We start from the raw sequence: 17556 nt of genomic DNA, 5'->3' as shown, positions 1-17556 counted from the left end.
TCACTTAGTCCTCATCACAACCCCCTAAGGTGGTCTTGTTCTCATCCCCCTTATGCAGATGGAGAAAATGAGGCAGGAGGTAAATGCACAAGGTCATGGCGCTGGTACTTGGTCAGGCAGTTGCAAACCCAGAAAGCTGGCTTTGGTGCCACCCCCTTCCAACACCAACCCCAGGGGTTTCCAGCAGAAATAAGCAGTTTGGTGAGAGCTTGCACTTAACCTGCCATTCCTGTTCTCTTTGAGTTCGTTGTTCTCTTTGTTGCCTGTGATATAAATCAGAAGTTTGGGGTCTGGTACCTGAAGCTGGGGTACCCAGTTCTGTAAGAATATATATATTCAGATGAGCAAAGTGGATCATTACTTCAGACAAAGCACATCTGTCCTATACCTTATCCCTGGAAATTACAAGGGCTTCTGACTTTTTCAGGTCTCGGTGTTGTGTGTTCCATTTTGACCTGATGTTAGAATCCGTTCATAAGATAAGTGTCTGGATAGCTGAAAGGCTTGGGTTTACACAAAGCAAGTAAGGAAGAAACAAGCAATTAAAGGACACAATACAGATAGACATTCTGGCTTCAGGAACTTTTCTAAGGCTTGTAGTTAAAATTGACCGTCATTTTCAATCTTGCCTCAAACCCCCGTGGGAAGTCCTCCAGCTGCCTGGGACAGATCAGGATTTGTATTTATGAAGGTTCCAGCATCCCCAGACTTCCCAGCGCCAGGTGGACCGGTGGAGGGTGGATTGATAGCCCCAGTTCGAGCCTGCTGACAGTGGGGAAGGCGGTCGAGGCAGAGTCCCTGTGTGGTTTGGAGTGTGAACGGACCGTCAATGCCCTGTCCAGGTGGCCCTTCTGCCATCACCTTGTTGCATGTCCGAGATTTCCTGGACAGATCTTGCTTTGCCATTCCCTTGTCTCTGCACAGACGGCAAAGGACAATAAAGGGCAGTCATTTTATAGTTGTGTGACTCCGCTCATTTGTTTGCATTCAGTGTGCCTTCATTTTTCAGAAACAGCCCTGCTGAGTTACGGCCCTGAACCACCAAGCCCTCACACGTGACGAGTGCCAGATGCTATTAAATCATGTTTCTAGGGAACTAAAACTGGCCATGTTTTCTCCCAAAGTGCATCACAAATGATAGTCTTAAATTATAATTAGAATCTTTAGGTCTACTGAAACTCTGATATTCCCAAGCTAAATATTTTCGGTACCAGTACAATTTTGTCTTTGGCTTCTATCTGTGAAGCGGTTTATAAACTACTTCTCTTCCTAATTTCTACCACCCGATACCAGAATGCCAAATTAATTTTAAGACCAAAGCTTAGAACTGTGAGAGCCTAGAAAAGCTTGAAAGTATTCTTTTAAAATAAAACCTCACGGTAAATACAGCTCTGGTCTTGGCCACTTTCCCACTAGAACTCACCCATAGGTGTATAATTCGTGTAATCACCACTCGTGTGATCAATACAGTGATTTTAGGTCTTTCTGTCTGTCTGAAACCTTGCGGGGTTGCTGTCTGCTCTCTCACAAAGCAGAATCCCTTTTCCAGGCTTGGGAGCTGCTGCCAAAGCCAAGTGTGGTAGGAGCGCCCAGTTATCCTTATTAACCCTGTCACTTCAAGCGAATTAGCCAGCTTCTCTGAGTGTGTTGGCCTGCGGGCAAACGGGGCTGCTCACCATGTTGGCGATTCCCAGGGCTGTGTGAGGATTATCTGCGGTAGAGCACTAGACCAACTTGGCAGGACACGCTCCACAGTACTAAGCAATGCCAGTCAGGCCGATTGTGTGTCACATAATCTACTTGACATTTTTCCTCATTTGTTGGAACCCTGGTGCCTCCACCAGCCACAGGCTTCCTCAGAGGGCCCCACTGCAAAGGTGTGGCTCCATGAGACCCTCGATGTGGCCCCTACCAGCAGTGTCAGCACCAATCCACCCCCACTTTTTAGAACATAGACTCTAAAAGTACGCAAGGACATGTATTCCAAGAAACTCCTCATTCTAAATATGAGACCCATCTTTCATTAGAAGCCCAGGCCCCAAAGCCATACTTGGCCACACTGAGCACCATACTTACACCACATTCTTACCTCAGGTATTCGACAAATTCACATCCCCTAAAAAAAATCCTCCCTTGAGGAGCAGACATCTTTGTTTTCTCCTTGATGGCTGGGAAGGGGAGGGGGCATGGAGGGCAGAATAGAACATCTTCCAAGTTCCTTATGTTTCTTAGCCTGAGCTGACAACACAAGAGTCATTGAGTACTAGGCAAAAGTTGAATAGGCCAACCAATGCTCAGAAGACCTCTGCCCCCTATCTTAGCTCGTGCTGTTATAACAAAATACCATAAGCCAAATGTCTCATAAATGAAAGAGATTTGTTTCTCACAGTTTTGGAGACTGTGGAGGTCTCAGATCAGGATGCGAGTGTGGTCAGGTTCTGATGAGAGCCCTCTCCCAGGATGCAGACCTCCGACCTGCCATGTTGTCTCCTCAAATGGCAGGAAGAGAGTTGGCTAGCTCGCTGGCCTCTTCCCATAAGGGCAATAGTTACATTTGTAAGAGCACCTTCCTCGTCACTGAACTCCCTCCCAAAGGCCCTGCCTCCAAATGCTATCACATTGCGGATTAGATGTTAACATGAATTTGGAGGCAGTGCAAACACTCAGTCCCTAATGCCATCTTCTCAAAAAGCCTTTGCACTCTGAGACACTGGTAGTTGCTGTTCTAAATACAGCTCACTCAGACCTAGATGGCTTATAGTTCCAACCCTTCAAGAATGTTCTTTCATGCAGTTTTTTAACTGCCAGATTCCAATTTAAAGGGGGCAAGGGGCATCTGCATTTTTAACATGCTCCCTGGAGATTCTGATGGTGGTGGTTTGAGGCCTACGCTTTGGATACTGTTCTAGTCTGCTTGAAACCTTCGGAAAAATCACCTCTTCCCAACCCCTTGTGTTCACATTACTGAAAACACACACCTTCTGTAGCATGTCCTTTCTTTGGATCATATAGAGAGAAGTGTCAGACCTTGAATAACTAGAGCTGTCTTTTTAAAAGAGTAATCTTTATTTGCCTTAATCTCCATGTGGAGTTCCCATATCACAGCTCCCAGCTGTACAAGCTAACTGGAAAAGACTCATTCCATCCTTGGAGGATCCCGTCACTTGACAGGAAGTTATTACCTAAGATGGATGAGACTGACAGCTGGTATAAAAGCTCACTTCGACAGATTTTTTTTAAAATGCATGGCCTCCTCCCCAGGGGATGGGTGTTTGATCAACTCCTCAGCTTGGGCATCAGGCTCTGGAGCCAAAGTCAGGAACCAGAGGACCAGAGCTCCAGCTCCTGCTGATGCAGCTTTCCAAGAATAGGTCATGGCCTGGGGAAAGTCCAAGTCCAAAGAGGCAGTAGTCCTATCTTCATGGTAGTCAAACACTTTTGGCTTCCACCCTGGGGGTAAGCATGGGCTCTGCCCTTCTCCAGCACCTTGACCGCCACGTTTGGAGACCTCTGTACTTCAATGGCCTCAGACACACTGGCACAGAGCGGCACTTTCTGCCCAACCCTTTCAGGATGATATTATAGTTGTCAGACATTATTATACATGTAGATAAGGTGAACTGCTTTGCATAATAATGTAACATGCTTAGAAGCTTCGTACAGCTTGTTAAGTATCTTAATGAAAAAGGAAAAAGAGATTAATAGGCTAGATTATTATCTAAACGAAGCCCGAGGTAACCCACAATTCCAGACCATGTCTGCTTGTAGACCCACAGAGGCACTGTATTCAAATGATTTCAACCTCCAGCTGCCATCTAGTCGCAGATGGGATTCAGATGCTAGTGGTGTTCATTGCTACAAAGACAAGCAGTTCCCTTCCAGCGCTGTGAATAGTAAATAAGAAGAAAGGAATGAACTTGAAGTAATGAAACCAGTTAAAACCACTGCCTAACCAGAATGTAGATATCCAAATAGCATGTAAATCACAGTGGTCACAGTAGGTGTTGGAAGCTCAAGGGTGCAGCGTTTGTTCAACAAGCTTTCCGAGCTCTTCTTTGGGAATGGCCAATCCATGCTGCAGGTGTAGCCTCTGACTTCTCAGCGGTAGATTTTCTTGGTGGGGACGGTGATATTGGCTACAAAGTTATCAGGAAATCATTTTGAGCAATTGAAAATATTGTGTTTTCTTTACATGTCTTAATGTTCACCAAATTTCTACAACAGATAGAAATTATTTGAAGGAAATATACATCAAAAAAATTCTTCTGTATTTAAAATTGCATGGACCAAAATGAGGTGGACACAGAGTCAATGCTCCATTTGTCATACTGGTTGTAGAAGAATATTTAGGAGAGAGTGACTCTTGGAACACTGAAAAAAAATAAAAAATAAAACCTCTAAGATGAACAACTGAAAAAAAGAAAAAAGAAAGAGTTCTGCTCTGGACTTTGCTTGGCCTTCCTGGGGGTATTAGAAAATAATTTTATCAGTAGCCAACTTTTTCACGAAAAATAATGGTTAAAATCATAATTGCCAAATTAAAAATGCAATGAAGCCAATTAACTGAATAATGAATATTGTGAAATACAGAATTTGTAATCTGGGTCATCTAGAACCTTCTCAATGAACCTGCCCTGACGACCACCCTTATTCTGCTCTTTTTCTTCCCTGCAGTACTTAACAGTTTCAAACATACTGGATAACTCACTTCTTTGCTATGGTCGTTATTTACTGTGTGTGCGTGCACATAGACACCCACACATACACACCCCACAGCTCGAATTCGGTTCCACAAGGGCAGGGGTATTTGCTTTGCTGCCTAATGTAACCAAAATAGACCAGTGCTCTGCACACAGTAGGTACTCAATAAGTATTTGTCTATTAACACTGAATGAATCAACCTAAGAGGAGAGAACAAAGTGCTTTGAGACCTTTCGCGTCTAAAAACGCCTTCCTGTTGCCCTTGAAAAACAATGCGTGGCTGGATATGGTTCACACATCACATTTTTTTTTTCTTTCAAAATTCTAGATGAAGCTCTGTGGCCTTTCAACATTTTAGTGATGCCAGTTTTCCTTCTTCCCCTCCTCACTGATCTATCTCGCTTGTTTCTGCCTTTCTCGCGTAGCCTCACCTCATTCAACCCCAAGGCACCTGCTTCCTCTGTAAGGTCTTCATCCGTTCCTAATAACACCACTTGCTGTTCGCAGCCACCAAGAATGTGGTCTATTTTCTCACAGCCCATGTAGTAAATGGCAACTTTCGCCCGCTGTCTTCACCTAATGTCTTCACTCAACCAACTGCTCTTCCTGAACTTCCGCTTCCGTCTTTGCACCGCAGTGCTCAGCAGCTGCCTCGTCCAACGGAGACGGTGAAACCCAGACGAGACTGCCCGTCACACACTCCCACTCCCCTTCAAGCCTCAGCTACCCGGGGCCTCCTCATAGCTACCGGTAACTCCACGCGGAGCCCGGGCATCCCTGTCTCCCTGCGTCTGCGCTCGCGTCAAGCAGACATTTTGGTAAATGAGTCACTTCCTCTGCTCGTCCAGCCGCACTGTCTCAACCCCTTCCCCATTTCCTCTATCCTGCTGCCTCTTCTCCAGGAGACCTACAGCATTTCTCTGGCTCTGGGGCTGTACGGGTCGTATGTGTTGTTGTACTGGTTGTACTGGTGGTTGCCGGCCAACCTCTCTGGTGTGTCTATCTTTTCTCTCCCCAGGTTGCTGGTTCTCTCCCCAGATTATCAACAACTGAGTTTAAGGTTAAGTCATAGGAAATGGCCCCTTTTTTCAGGTCAAAAATGGTTGAATGTTGGCAGTTTCCTATGGTTCAACCTAAAAACCTTTCTCGGAGTGTTAGATTCTGTGCTCCCTGTACGTAGTAGATGCTTAGCAAATATTTGTTGGTTGATTGACAACAGAAAAAGAGAACCTATAAAATGAAATAACATCCTTCTCTCTGATTTAATAAGAGCTAAAGCAAGCCATTCTAAAACACTAGAAGGAAGCCTTGACATGATCAAACGTTGGCTATAAAGGTACATTCTAAGACCTGGTGGTACTTTTATTAACTCTGAGTTTGCACACACAAGCCTTACAAGAAGGCTTGTGTCTCTCAGGCTCTCTCGTCTCTCTGTGTGTGTCTGCAAAAGGTCATATGGCATCTGAAATTGAGTCAGAGTTTTGCTCAGTAGGGCTGTTGTTTCTTATCTGTCTAATCTACCATAGAATTTCTGGAAAATGCCTTAAATCAGAAACCACTTGTGCCCTGTGACCTATTGTGACTTTTTAAAAAATTGTGCTAAAATGCACATAACAAAATTTACTATCTTGAGTCACCTGGTTGGTTCAGTTGGTTAAGCATCTGACTCTTGATTTGGGCTCGGGTTGTGATCTCAGGGGTCATGAGATTGAGCCCCACGTTGGGCTCCGCACTCAGTGGAGATTCTCTCCCTCCTCCCTCTGCCCCTCCCTCCCCTCTTGCTTGCGCACACATACTGTCTCTCCCACTCTCTCTCTAAAATAAATAAATCTATTAAAAAATTACTATATCATTTTTAGTCAGTGGCATTGGGTACATTCACGTTGTTGGGCAACCTTCACCACATTCATCTCCAGAACTCTTTCATCTTCTGAAACTGAAACTCCATCCCCATTGACAACAGCAACTCCCCATTCCCTCTCCCCTCAGGCCCTGGCAACTGTCATTCTACCTTCTGTCTCTATGAATTTGGTTAATCTGGGTATCTCATATAAGCAGAATCATACAGTATTATCTTTTTGCAAATGGTTCGTTTCATTTAGCATAATGTCCTCAAGGTTTAGTCATCTGGTAGCCTTTGTCAGAATTTTCTCCCTTTTTTAATGCTGAATAATATTCTATTGTATGTATATGCTCTATTTTCTCTTTTCATCCGTCAGTAGACACTTGGGTTGCTTCCCTTCCTTTTGGCTATTTTGAATAACACTGCTGTGAGCATGGGTGTACAAATATTTCTTTGAATCCTTGCTTTTAATTCTTTTTGACATATACTCAGAAGTAGAACTGCTGGATCATATGGTAATTCTATTTTCAATTTTTAGGAAAACCACAATATTGATTACCATAATGGCCACACCACTTTATATCCCAACAGCGCACAAGACTTCCTATTTGTCCACATCCTTGCTAACAATTGTTATTTTCTGCTTTTTCAGTGGTAGCCATACTAATGGGTATGATTACTTTGATGTTTTTGTAAAGATTAGAGGAAAATGTCACATCATTCTAGCTCAGTTTCATGTTTATAACGGCATGCATGAACTTAAACTTGAGTGTCTGCATATCCTCAAACCCATATTAACAAGTACATTGACATTAACAAGTACATTCAACTTACATTATACTCTTGAAAGTTTCATTTTTATGTGTCTTAATTCATAGGTGTAATGTAGAGAGTACAGCTTATTCTAATTTAGAAAAAAATGAAATCTAAAAGCAAGTGATGGTGAGACTGGAGATTAGCCTTAAAAGGAAATTGTTTCTAGAAAATAATTAACATTTAAAATTAGCCAAGTCAAGCAATAAAGAATGCAATCTTGTCCCAACAGTCACCACTCCCCTCTGCCTATGACTTTAACGAATGAATTTAATCCCTTAGCATGGAGATAGGCAACCCAACCCATCTGAGATAGTTGGAGTCTCAAAAGCTCTGTCTGTGACTACACCGTTAGACACCCATCCTCTTTTATGTATGTATGTAGCTCTGGGTCCAACCGATGTTTGCGTGTTGGTCCATGTGCTAGCTTCTTTACATACTAGTGCAAAGCTGATGGTGTGGGGAAGGGGACACCCAGAGGAGGGAGGGTCGGAGGGAGCAGAAGAGAACTGAGCAATGACAGAAGGAACAAGACTCTGTTGCTACTTGGAAGGAAGAAGGAATAGTGGATACAGTTGGCTTGTGGATTTGGTAATCAGACAGTGATGGGGTGCCTGTCTGGTGGTTTCGGTCTTCCCATGAACTATGAGGCTATCAGTGTGAGATTTTTGTGTCCTCAAAAAATGGCTTTTGAATCTATAGCTAAGATTATCTAAAAGGAAGTTACTTGAGTTTAAAAAAAAAATAGTTAATGATCCCTGGTTTCACCTTAAGTTTCTTTTTTTTTTTTTTAAGATTTTATTTATTTATTTGACAGACAGAGATCACAAGTAGGCAGAGAAGCAGGCAGAGAGAGAGGAGGAAGCAGGCTCCCTGCTGAGCAGAGAGCCCGATGCGGGCTCGATCCCAGGACCCTGGGATCATGACCTGAGCCGAGGGCAAAGGCTTTAACCCACTGAGCCACCCAGGCGCCCTACCGTAAGTTTCTTAATTCGGGTTAGAAATCTTATTTTATTTATAAACCCAACATGAAGCAATCCTTTTTAATTAGTTTGATTAATGTCTATTTCCAGATTAACATGGAATTAAACTCCTTTAAGCATTTTATTTTTTTTTCCTTTAAGGATTTTAAATTACATTTATATGTCTATTAATTCAATTTCCAGTCTTACATACTTCAGTGATCTAATTAACAAACAAACCTTTCCAAGCATTTAAGTAATCCTTGGGAAATCTAATAAATTAAACTTACGAATACAGTGAGTCTTAAGTTCTCTTACATGTTCTGTTGCTATTTGTACATTTACTAAGAGTCCAACCTAAATTCAAAAGTCTAAATTCAGGGGCGCCTGAGTCCTCAGTGGGTTAGAGCCTCTGCCTTCGGCTCAGGTCATGATCCCAAGGTCCTGGGATCGAGCCCCGTATCAGGCTCTCCGCTTAGCGGGGAACCTGCTTCCTCCTCTCCCTCCTGCCTGCCTCTCTGACTACTTGTAATATCTGTCTATCAAATTAAAAATAAAATAAAATAAAATAAAATATAAAAAAGTCTAAATTCAGTTAGATGTTTTAAGTTAACAGGTCAGATTCTCTTAAATTTTATAAAGACATAAGCTACCAGATACACACAGATTTTCTTACCTCAAAAATGTTAATGCTATAGTTTCATACCAGCAAACATTTATATAATTTTAAGTCTTCTCAGAATTAAGAAATATTTATCTACAAAAGTAATTGTAGCCATCCCCAGTGATGTTGGCAGAAATTTCCTAAGAGTTTTCTGGGTTTGCCTTCTCAGTCCTGAAACTCAGGACAGAGTTTTAGTTTCAAGAGATGAAGAAGGGGATTTTTTATAATCCAAGAGGTCACAGCCCAGACAGTGACAGGGTTCTTGCCGTGATCCCCAAGGGAGGGGAGTGTGGGCCCTGCCTATGGTTGTGTCATCCCTTTCTTGTAGATGGTCCCCAGACTAACCCCCCACTGTTTCACTACTCAGGGAGGCCGGCAATTGCTTTCATGCTATTAGATGCCCCCAGTCCCTGTAGCGAGCATCCCTACTCTGTCAGTCCCATCTGTCCTCCTTCTGGGGTCACAACCCTTAAATAAACATCTAGCCCTGATTGATCTCTCATGGCCTTGTCTGGCTCTAAGATCACTCCAGTGATGGAGGGAAGGCCCTAAGCTGATAAGGATGTCTAAGAAGACCTAGGGATGAGGGTTTGAGAAATGAAAAAGAACTGGGGAGTAGCTTTCAAAGAGCACAAGGGCTTTATTGGCCTCATGGGCTTGGACCCCTAGCAGAAGGTGAGCCTGGGGGGCGAGCAGGTGCCGCCCTGAGTGCCCACTCTGTCCACTGTTCTTTATGGAACAAGAAATGGTTTTATTTGTTCGGAGCTCACAGGTGTTTTAGCACCTGTTCGTTCCAGGCTTCCATGCTGTTGTAAGAGCACAGTTGCACTCGGATCACTTCTCAGGCATGGACTGGTGGTCATTCCATTCTAAAGAAAACCAAACCAAATTGTAGTAGAGGCTTTCTAGTGACTTATGTGAGAGAGACAGTGCAGAATTCCCATCAGCAGACCCATTCTCAAAGGAAAGGCATGGACCTAACTCCAAAGACTGGTGGATGAATGCGCATCTCTATCTGCTGTAAACCATAATAATGGGTTCAAAGATGTACATGTCAGTTTTGGGTCTTCCCAATTTTAACTTAATATTTTTACTTTTTAAATGCTTTCTTACTTTAATTACTACTTGCCAGACCATATGATACGGGATAAAACACCCTCTCCTTTAGTTATAAAGCTAAACCACAGGGATCCAAACTGGATAAAGGGGAGAGTAAAGAGGAATCGATGAAGGAGGAGAAGAGCCCCAGGGATCCATGAACTCAGAGGTCTATGTGATATTGTAAGATTAAGTTAGTAACTGACGTGGAAGGATAATTGGTTGTGGCTACCAAATAGGACTTGTCGATCCCAGTGAATGATCAAGAAGGAGAGGAGGGAAACATCACCGAAGAGAAGAAAGTCAAGAAACTGGATTCATCTGGATGAACTTGGTCAGTTCTTGATCTTAAAAAAAAAGTGGACTTCAAAGGTTTCCGCTGGCAGGGGTAGTTAAGCCCACCGCATTTGCAAACAATGACAGGGAGGCTCAGAGAAACTATAGGAGCAACACGGGAAGAGCGTTTGACCAGCAGTGTCTAAAGCCATAGGCTTCTTCTGGTAGATCGCTGAGGCGGGCCATCTTTCACATGGGGCATGCCATGGCAAGGGGCCCTTGGTTTTTTGAAGACTCTGTCTTGCTGGCATCAGGAAAGAACAGGTGACAGACAGCCTTGCCTGACAACTTCAGTGCTGGTTCCCGGTAGAACTTCTTTTGAGAGCCTTTCTCAGGGGTCCTCATGTGCTTCCAAAGGTCCCAGAGATGGTGGGATTCTGCTGGCCAGCCAGCTGGGTTTTAGCCCCAGGATAATGGGGTCAAAGCCAAGATCACTCTTCTGAACCCAGTATAGGCTTCCAGCTCATTGCTGGTGGGAGTGAGGTGAAAGTGTCATCTTCCAGGTGGGAGAACACAGGTATATTCCAAGATTGATAGAAAGGAAGGTATGTGCTGCTCAGAGAACAAGAGATAGATGACCATTGGTGGGAAGGAGACAATAAACATCCCAAGAGCTGTTCTTGTCTTCATAAACTAGCTGAATAGGGTTTTTTTCCATCCTTCAGTTTCTGACCGTTGAAGGTCTGTGGACTTGAAAATAAGCACAACTGAATGTTCTTGAACATTCTTAAATGTTATCTTGAATGTCCTTGTTCGTCCACTGAATGGGGGGCCAGGCATTTGGAAGTCAGGGTCCTCCACCTCCTCTGCAGGCCACTGTGAGGAGTTTCCATGTTCTGAAAGTGGACCAGACCTTCTCGTTCCCTCCCAGGTGAAAATCTCTCTCTCTCTCTGCAGTGGTGTTGGGGGAGAACTTGTCTCTGTGGACAGCAAGGTCCTGGTGTTATTATCAATCAGTAACAACAGTGGGCCTTCGTGAGTGGCACCCCAGGCTTCCTTGGGACCACAGAAACCACAGCCCTGACTGATGTGGGGACAGCACACACCAACAACTCCTAGCTGGCCTAGCACTGAGGCCAGGGAACTGAGAGCTGGTACACACAGACTGTACCTCCGAAGGGCTCAGGGCTCAGTTGCAAAGTAGATTGTGGCCAGTGCTGCTCCCTGATGACTGAGCCTCCCTTCCCGACTCCCAGAACCTAGCAGACTCTGGAATACATCTGCATCTCCCTAGTCTGCTCTTTGCTCGCTGGAAACATCTCCTAATGCATCTCCTTGCCTCTAGTATCAACCTGTACACTCTGCCTTCCATACAGTTGCTGCATGGGGGAGAGTGCTTTTCTAAAAATAGCTCGTCCCATATGCGTTTTTGGAAGTTTGCCGCTCAACCCTCAAAAGATGGGGGCTAGGTCTCCTCCCCTTGAAACTGGGTGTTTTCCTGCTGTCTCAACCAATAGCGTAAGCAGAAATGAGTCTACAAGTTTCAGAGGCAAGGTCCCAAATGCCAGTTCGGCTTCCACCTGCCTTCTTGTCTTGAGATGCTCACTCTGGGCACACAGTCACTGAGCCACAAGGGAGAGCAGGTCCACGAAGAGGCCCTGATGGAAAGAAGCCAAGGTTCCTGGCTCTCTGCACTGGCCAGAGTCCCAGCCAACCAGCAGCCCGGGCTGGCAGCTGGATAAGGAGTCCTGCGATCGGTTGCAGATTCTGCCCCCGTCCCCGCCCCCCAGGTCACATCAACTCGTTAATCCCCATGTGGATCAGAGACAAACCCTCCGTGATGAGCTCTGCACAAACTGCAGATTTGTGAGTAAAGTAAATGATTGCTATTGTTCTGAGCCACCGTTGCGGGTGGTTTGTTTTGCAGCAAAGGATAATCAGAGCACTGGGAACACACACCTCCCAGCTCCATTTCCCAGATTCTCATCCCTTCATGCTCTGCTCCCTCTTCCTCAGCAGCCAGTCCTCCAGCCATACATTCTGTCTTCACACCTGGGCTTGCTGTTCTCTCCCGTGCCTCCAAGGCTTTGTCTCTGCCCTTCCCTCTGCCTGGACCATTCATCTTCCCATCCCCAGGTGCCTCCCTCTCTTACCTCAGGATGTCTCCAAGACTCAGTTCAGAAAGCACCCATTCAAGAGGCTTGTCCCCTCCTCAGCTTGGACTACGGTCTCACATGGATCTGTGCTTATCTTCATGGTAGCACTTACCGCACTGTACTCTAATGGGCCCGTTCTTGTTTTCTCCTGAGAAGGTGCGCTTCTTGTGTGAAGAATGTATCCTATTTGTCTTTGTGACTCCAGAGATCAGCACAGTCTGATAGAGACCAAAGGTTTGCATCCACCCAAATTCATATATTAAAATCTTAACCCCCGGGGGATGATATTCAAGGTGGAGCATTTGGAAGGGAGGGCCCTCACGAATGGGATTAGTGCCCTTATAAAGAGACCCCAGAAAGCTCCCTTGCTCTTCTACCAGATGAGGACATAGTAAAAGAACAGCCTTCCATAAACAAGGATGAGAGCTCTCTCCAGACACTGAGTCTGTTGGCACCTACATCGTGGGACTTCCCAGCCTCCATAACTGTGAGAAAAAAATGTTTGTTGTTTATAAGCCACCCATTCTGTGGTATTTTGTTTTTTGGTTTGGCTTTTTTTTTTAAGGTTTTATTTATTTATTTGAAAGAGAGAGAGAGAGCACACAAACAGTGGGAGGGGCAGAGGGAGAGGGAGAAGCAGACCATCCAAAGCGCGGTTGCAGAATTGAAGTGGTATGGAAATACGGAGGAGTGGATGTGTCCCGACTCTGGAATGGTAAGTTACGTGGTGATGACTAACATTATCTGTGATACACATAAGTTTCCTGCCTGTCACCTGAGGCAGGCTCTGGTAAACAAAACCGGCATTTGATAGGCAGGTGACCAAAACCCAGTACTTTTCAACACTGAAGGAAATATGAGGAGAAACACCAAAGTCCAAAAATAGAACAAACAACTGAAGAAACAGAGATACTTCAACTGGTACTTTAAAGTGAACAAAATGAATCTTCTCAGATTTGACAGAACATCACAGTCGTTAATTGGAAAACACCTGGAAATGACGTGGCTATTGACATCATGGGAATGTTGTCCACCTTGATGATGTACAAAGAAAATTCCAGATAACAAAGTTGATAGGGGAGGAGGGAAAGAGAGCATAAAGGAAAGCACGGGAGAGTCTGTCAGCAGTTGATAGACGGTCGCTGAAAGTGTAAGTCACTTCAAGTCATAAGGTTAACTTACAGAGAAACAAAAAGAAGGACAGCCTTTGGGACACTTGCCAAAACTGCAAGGTAGAAAGAGTCTAAGTTTGGCATCTTATCACCTTACAGAGTTTGCCCCAGGATTTCAGTTCTCATTAATAGGGGAGGTCCCATATATAAGTTACCATTTCATGTCGATTCAGACTTCTCTGTGAATGTATGACAGGAGGTGAGGTAGACATGAATTTACATGAGAATTCCTGACAGAATGATGTCCATGGAATGCGGCCATGTGGACAGCTGGAAGGGGAAGACAAGGAAAAGGAGAGCATCCGTCCTCTCTGAGAATGGTCCCTACTCACACTGGGTTTCCATCCGAGCCCACTGGGGCCCTGCCCAACACAAGCTGAGGAAAGGGTGTCCCTATAGATGTGGTCAGGCCAATGCATTGGACACTAACAAGAAAGGCCAGAATGGAAGAATGTGAGGCTCCACCCAGGAGCAAGGGAGTCTCTCAGGCTCAGGGGAGATTCACCCAGTGTTTCCATAAAGAATCGGGTGGGAATCCAAGAGGGGCTACAGACCCAGCATTAATGAATCAGTTGGAGCTAGAGAAACCAGTGATATCCTTGGGACTATCCCAACATCAAGCCTGTAGGCTGGTGAAAGTGGGACAACAGAGGCTATGCTTTACTTTTAGTATTTGAACACAGTGTTAAGCTTAAAAATCTTTCTCACCCTTAGTTCCCCTAGGCGACAAAGGCTAACACCTAGAAGGCACACCTTGCAACCTGGTACCCATGAAAAGACGCCACTGTTGGATGCCTTGGACGAAGGGCTTGCCTCCATTGGTCTTAGACCCACATCTCTGTCTAAATATTTTAACTTCCTGTTTCACAGAAATAAGCTATGAAATGCCCCCCATATTTCTCATCTCTAAACATGGTCTAGAATAACCGTTCAGAAATTTCACCTTCTGCAAAAATGGGTTAGACTTTTTTACAGGGTACACTGAGCTCTCAGCCCCAAGAGACCCAAGCTACCCATCATTTTTGTTTACAAACAATCTCAAATAGGTCCTTGCATGTGACAACAACAGAAAAAAAAAAAAAAAGGCAAACACTTTCTAATTATTCACTCGGTTAGAAAGCATTGCAGTATCTTGAGACCTCACTAACCTCCCTTAGACTTCAGACTTACAAAGTCTTTTGTCTGAAAACCTACTTAAAATGCACAACAATTCCACACTGATTGGATAAGCTTTCCTCTTGCCACTTTCTGACACCCACAGGCCATCAGTCCAAACGGATTGCTGAGACCATCTCCTCTTGTCCCCCATTGTCCTTCCTCAGCCACAGCCATGCTCTCTGTGACCCCCTGGGCTCCTTCCTGCAGGATGGATTTGCACAAAGACCTCTCTCATAGCTGTTTCTCTCTGTCCCTAGAGGTCCCTGGGCTGAGTCCCTGGGTTGCAACCCAAGCCATAGCTAGATGCAGTGACACAATTGGGCTATTGTATGAGCAGAAAGTCATCGGGAGGGCAGCAGGGGCCCAGGGCTGACTCACCAAGCACACCTGCCCGGTCCATTCCTCAGGGGCCTGGGGCAGGCAGAGCTTCCTGCATACCCTGGGTTTCATTCCACACCTCTTCTCCCATGAACACTGGGGGCATCTCTTTTGCCTCCTGTTGGCCCCTAGTTCATTTTTCCTAGCCTTGTCTTCTCTCTACTGGGGCAAAGGCCAGAGTCCAGGCCCTAGACACTGTGGCCCCAAGGCCATTCCAGTTCTTGAGCCCATCATGACCAGAGCTGGCCACCCATCTGGGAGTTTGCAGTTGGAAACTGCTAGTTGCCAGTTGGATCTAGTCACCATGCTGGGGATGAGCTCCTTCCTGGCCACCATGACACCTTTAGGCCGCAGCTTTTCTAACCAGATTAAGAGGCCAGTCAGCTGGGCAACCGCTCTGGATATCAAGGCCGCTATGGCAAAGCTAAGTGGATCCAAGGATGACAGGCCTTGGTAGAGGGAGAAGGACAGGGAGAGAGCCCTGGGCGCACCGCACTTTCTAAAGGGATGAAAGTGGGAGCAAACGAAGCAACACAAATCATGTCCATGAGAGGCGACAATGCAGAGGTGGGCAGGGGCTCACGAGGCACGGCTAAGACAGGGATCTGGGATGGAGCAGTGCTCTAGGGCCCACCATCCAGGGGGGCCAGAGTGCTGGGGGCAAGGTCCAGAAAGACGAGAAGTGGACTGGAAAGGAAGTTCTTGATGGAGTCAAGGCAGCTTCGAAATGAACCTACTGGCTTGTTCTAGCTCCCTGTGGATGTGGCCTACCCAACATAGTCTCCACCAGCCACAGGCTTAGAACTTAAAACGTGGCAAGTCTGAATGACGATATGCTTAAGTGTGAGACACATGCCGAATTGTGAAAACATGCCCCCCGCCAAAATGTGAAATATCTCATTAATAAGTTTTAAAATCTCTAACATGTTGAAACAATAATATATTGGGTTAAATAAAATACCTTAGCAAAATGAATTCCAACCTCCTCCTCTGTACTTTTAAAAATATGTCTATTAGAACATTTAAAATGACATAATTGGGTGGCAGAATGTTTCTGTGGGACAATGTTTGTCTGGGCTGTTTCCTCACCTGAATTCCTGGGTTCCCCCAGCCCAGTTCCCTTAGAGCATTCCCTCCTGCACCTCTAACTGTTACACGATCCTGCTCTCAGGACACAATGCGTCCCTGGCAAGAACAGGATGCTATGAAACATGAACAGTGACAGAACAGAGCAAGCTCTTGGAAATGACAAATGAGGTAGCCTTAGTAATAGGTTTATCAGAAGGGCTGTGTAATAATGTTGAGAAAATCTTCTAGAAATGGAGAGTAGAGATGAGAAAATTATAAGATATACAGGAGCTAACAATCAACTATTAAGAATTCCCACCAAAGGAAAGGGGAGAGAGTGGTAGGGAGAACAGTACGGAAAGTTCTGGGATGTGGAGGAGAGGAGATACAAGGTCAGGCCAAAAAGCTACATTCCATCCCTCATCCTGGGAAGTTGTTAGACAATGTCTACAACTGGAGAACTGAGAAAGAGCAGTATAACTGCATTATGTTTAGCTATTTAGTCCAGAAGTAAGTACTAAGTGATAGTCTATAGAGAAAGGGACTGTTGGTGCATATTAAGCCAGTCCACAGCTGGGGACCCTCAGCCCCATTTCATATGACAGAACAAACATCAATGTGAGAAGCAAAGCTTTTAAAGGAGGCTGTAAAACCATATTTTTATGAATTCGACATGGAAAAAATACAAATAAGACACAAAAAGCATAAATCTTGAAGTAAATAGTAAACAAGTCCTACTCAATTACAAACCAGGATTTCCATTTCTCAGAAGACACAATCCAGAGAGATAAATAAAGTCAAGTCACAAATTGGGAGAAAATATGCTCAACACATTCTCGACAATAAGATCTTAAAAAAAGAAAAGAGAAACAATATAAAAAAGGGTGCACATATACACAGGTTATATACAGAAGAGGAAACATAAATGGCCATATAAAAGGATGGTCAGGGAACAGGGAAACGCAGGTTAGAACCAATTTGGACTCTGTTCCAGATCCATTAGACAGTCTCGGTATGCTGGTGTTATGAGTCACAGTGTCCTGCCGGGAGGGATGTCGACTGGTACCACCCCCCCTTGGGGAAACCAGTCAGCAGTATCTAATCAAGTTTAATGTAACCATACCATATGCCTGAGAAATCCACCATTACACACAGACCAGGAAATTCCACATATGTCCACAGGTGTCTTTATATGCTGATATATGTGTATATATAATTTATATAATTTTATATAATTTTATTATTTATTTATATTATATATTATTAT

This window comes from Enhydra lutris, unplaced genomic scaffold (assembly GCF_002288905.1).
Source record: "Enhydra lutris kenyoni isolate GAN:26980312 unplaced genomic scaffold, ASM228890v2 scaffoldscaffold44, whole genome shotgun sequence".
In the NCBI taxonomy this organism is placed as follows: Eukaryota; Metazoa; Chordata; class Mammalia; order Carnivora; family Mustelidae; genus Enhydra; species Enhydra lutris.
Note: the sequence above shows the minus strand (reverse complement) of the source record.